Source organism: Brachionichthys hirsutus, chromosome 17 (genome assembly GCF_040956055.1).
Source record: "Brachionichthys hirsutus isolate HB-005 chromosome 17, CSIRO-AGI_Bhir_v1, whole genome shotgun sequence".
NCBI classification, from domain to species: domain Eukaryota; kingdom Metazoa; phylum Chordata; class Actinopteri; order Lophiiformes; family Brachionichthyidae; genus Brachionichthys; species Brachionichthys hirsutus.
The window spans coordinates 8,898,327-8,902,770 of NC_090913.1; positions in this window are offsets into that span (position 1 = coordinate 8,898,327).

Here is a 4,444-nt window from a genome sequence, read left to right on the forward strand (position 1 = left end):
AGAGAGGGGGGGGGGGGGGGGGGGGGGGGGGGGGGCATGGCGTTGCTTTCTCCAGTATCAGACCATGTGCAGCTGTGTGAGAGGAAGCTCCTCTGTGTGAGAATCATTTTATCTTCTGGGTGATAATAGCCCCCAGGGGAAATCTACCTAGGTGGTCCTAACCTCCGTCTGCAGAGCCATGTGAGTCTCTAGCGGTGGGAGGCCTTTGTTCCTGTCTGCATGCTCCGGTGCCCCCCCCCCCCCCCCCCCCCGTGAGTCTATGCCTCATCCCGGGGCTTTCGACCGAACTCAGAGGAAAAATAACCGTGACCCCCCCCCTCCAGATTTAAGCATAGCCTGCATTTAGTCGATGGAAATAGAATCACAGGGGAGCGAAGTCAGGAGATGTGGGTGTTTGAGGGATGATGGCGGGAATCTATTGATTCATCTATCTCAATTTGATCTGAACACTGTGCTCACATCTGTCAGGAGGAAAGGCAGCAACGGCTCAACCGGGTACATCTCGTCTGCATTTCTCTCCCTGCAACGAGAAAATTAACGCCACATTTTACAAGAAAAGAAGACAAACACTAAGCTCTATATCATAAGATATTTCTACAGAGCATACTTTCCCTGTCGGAGCATTTGGACGTCTCTGCAAAGTGAAGACACAAAAACGAGCCAAAGATGTTTCTCAGAAGAATTAGGAGGAATAAAAAAATAAAATAAAAAAAATTCTGACCAGGAAATGGGAGGCACACAACCGCGCCTCCGAGAGGTGCTTTTGATGGGCTCCCACAGACGGTTGAGGTAAACGTCATACCTCTGAGGCCTTTAAAGCACGGAGAGGAAGACTCAGTCAGAAATTGAGGAGAGACTCAGAGAGAGAGAGAGCAACAGAGTGATGGATAGAAAGAGAGAGAGAAAGAGAGCGAAAGAGGAGGAGGGAGCAACTTGGGAAAATAAACCCTGCATGTGAGATGAGTTTGGCAGTGATGCGCCACAGCGCAGCAACAACCTTGGCAGCATTTACTTAGAAACCTGCCTCATTTCCTCCTGCAGGCCGTGATGCATGGTTCCCCCCCCCCCCCACACACACACACACACACACACACACACACACACGCACACGTTATCCTTTACCCGGGATTTGACGCTCATCGACCTGGTTTATGCCGCTTTCTCCGGATACAGTCGAGCGATCCCTCATTCCTTCGCAGCAGCCTGCTAATTGGAGAGCACAGACCCTTAATTATTCAATTAGTAACTTTTGCTGCAGGAAGGCCGACTCCTGGCACATGGGTGGGGCAGATGACAGCAACACACCAGCGTTCTCACAAAGCCTCTGGGTGGGACGTAGCGCCCCTGCCTGTAGGCTCCAGAAATGAAAGTTCGTTCATATTCCGTGGCTTTTAAAGCTTCCTTCAGATAGAAGAAATGACACTGGAGATGCATGGTATAATTCCGAATACACCAACAACCTGTAAGGCGTGCGATCTCTCCTGGGATTAATCCCTCCATCCCAGAGAGCGCGTTCCACAAAAGGCAATTGTTGGTGTGTTTTCTTCAAGCTGGGAATCTCAAGCATGCGGGAGGCAGCCTGGAAATAACGCACCTGCTGCGGATGCCGATACTCAATAGCGGAAGAAGCAGTTCTGTTCTGTTTCTGAAGTATATGGAATGCCATCATATCCCATTTTCTGCTCGTAAAAAGACCTGCATCCAGAATCCAACACGAGTGAAGCTAGAACAAACAATGCATCACTCCCTCCCAATCGCTGAGTCTTTTTTGACAATGCTGCATAAATGATTCTTCTCTGTTGGAAGGTGTTTCGAGTAATTGGAGATTGGCAGATTTGGCATTAGCACGACTTGAAGATAAACTATTTCGAGCTTTCATCAGTCCTTACTGGTCCTTACTGGAACCCATCCGAAAGGTCACGAGCCCTCATGGAAGGCTTGTCACCCTTTAATGGGCTCAGATCCGTTTGAAAGTTTTTCATCTCTGGAATTAGACTTGATGTTTGAACATTAAATTAACTGGAAAAAATTATATATATTTCACATCTGCTAATTGCTCAAATTATATGCAAATAATCACAAACTCCTCAAGACACTTTAATTCGGTTACCCCAAGGTTGAGGAACTCTTCTTTCCTCCTAATCCAATTTGAAACCGTTTTTCTTGGATGTTCATCAATCATTTTCATCCATCAGTGAGGCAACTGCACAGTTAACGAAAATTATTCCATAAAACGAAACCTAAATTTACTTACTGCGAATTGATTGAGCTTCTGTGTCAGTCTTCGGTTCGGAGACGCCTCTGTTTTTGTGCTAATATGTGCAAACACCGTTGCCACGCTTATCTGTGAAAGCGGGTGGGCAAACATCTTGCAGTAAACACAAACATCTCGGAGGCACCGCATTAAGTCCGTGAGTCACATTCAGGATGTGACTCAGTTTTAAGCGGCCCGTAGCCACGCCGTGCACGCGCCCGAGCTTTGTTTCATCGCTTGTGCAATTTCATGTCAATATCTGCCACCCAAAACTCACAGCCAGTCGCTCCAAGGCCCAATTTACACCACATGCGATCTGTATCTGGTCAGTTTATCTGCGTAATGGCATCTAATCACAAGCCTGGCATTAATAAGTGCTCTCTTTATCACAGTGTGGCCCACATTATCAGAGCACATCAGAATTTGATATGCAAAGCAATCAGGCAGAGACTTATCAGCACGTACGGCGCCAGGTGGTGAAAATCGATGCTGCTGCGTAGACTCTTACTATTCCGGGGCCGGGCTGCCGATGGTCACGATGATAATTCACGCCGTGCATTAAGATGCATTCTCCCTTTAGCCGCACGTCATACTCAAATACAGATTGCATGAAATTATCAGGTGTAAATGATAGAACCGGTTGAGCGTGATGAGTTTGATCAGCAATATGAACATTGAAATGTAAAGAAACAAAAAGGTTGGAGTTCATAGCGATGAACAGCAAAGACTGAGGCGATAAAATGTATATGGAAAAGGAAGTGGGCGGGCAAAAAGTCAGACACATTGATCATTCCATTAATATCAGGTAAAAGAAATCCAAGTCGTTATTCTCAAAGAGCTGTCGAACCTTTATTGGCTGTTGACTCAACCTCTAAGACACGGCTTTTTGCTTTGAGGCCAAGCCCACAAAGGCAGACGAATCCGTCTCCTGCACTATAGAAAAGCAAAAATTCTTGTAATGTAAATCTTTTATATTACATTGAAGTCCATCTAAATGAAAGTGGCCATTTCTTGGATTCATTTTTGGTGTCCTGAGGAAAATATCTGGTTCTTTATCCGGTAAATGGTCGTCTGTTTGCTAACTAAATGCATCTGCCTCATGCTTCAGGTTGAGTGGGTCGTGCAAAGGGATTTTTTTCTGTGTTTTTTTGCTGACATCAGCAGCCTGCTGTGCCGTATAGACACGATGAGAACAGAGGGGTGGACAAGAACAATAAAGTTACTGGCTGGACGCCTCAGAAAGGAGCTCATATACCAACTATCCACTCATATACCCCACTAGATGTGGGGAACCGTCACTTATCCCCTTATTATGCATATTTGCTCCATATTATTAGAATACAGCGATTGTAGCCAAATTACTTTTTTCTTTATAATTTTTTCGATGGCGTAGTGGTTAGCACTGTCGCCTCACAGCAAGAAGGTACCAGGCTCCTATCTGTGCAGAATTTTGTATGTTTTCCACACGTGGGTTTTCTCCGGTTATAGGACCGGAGAAAAGGATATAGGCGCCAGCAACTCCCGTGACTTGCACAGAAGAAGAGCGGTAGAAAATGGATGGCCTAAAATATGATGGGCGCCAATTTAGTCTTCTGCTCTGCAGGTTATTGCCATGAGGTTAAAACGTGTGCCATGCATTCCGTAATTATTTGGAGCATGATTTTAAAAGTGCGTGTTGCATTTTATCTAAAGCGGTGAAGTGAAAAATCCTTTTGGGCTCAGTTTAAAAGTTCAGCGTTTATTCTGAGACTGGTGTCAGAAGGCGGTTCGAATTGCGGTCGCCTCTTTCCGAATCCAATACAAAACCACGCTGCTTTGGACGCTTCCGTGAATTGTGATTGTTGAGAGAAATACCCCGGACACACTATTCCCTTTCATGCCATGCATTTGAAAGGTGCATTCGTGCGTCTCCCGAAGTCCTGACAGATGAAAACACAGACACAGGTGCACTTTTACACTCAGTGTCAGTCTCTCTGGGAGGCAGGAAAGCAAAAGAAAGGGGGGTGGGGGGGGGCATCTCTGAAAAACACGGTATAGCAGCGGTGGAAGGGCAGAAGTGGCAGGATGGGAACTGCTGCCAGACACATTACAAGGAGCTCTAATGAGGGGAGCCCACGCTCTCATCGCCCCCACCGCCGCCGCCACAGAGGAACGCGAGGCGGGAATTAATTGTGAGGGCGATGATGGCGA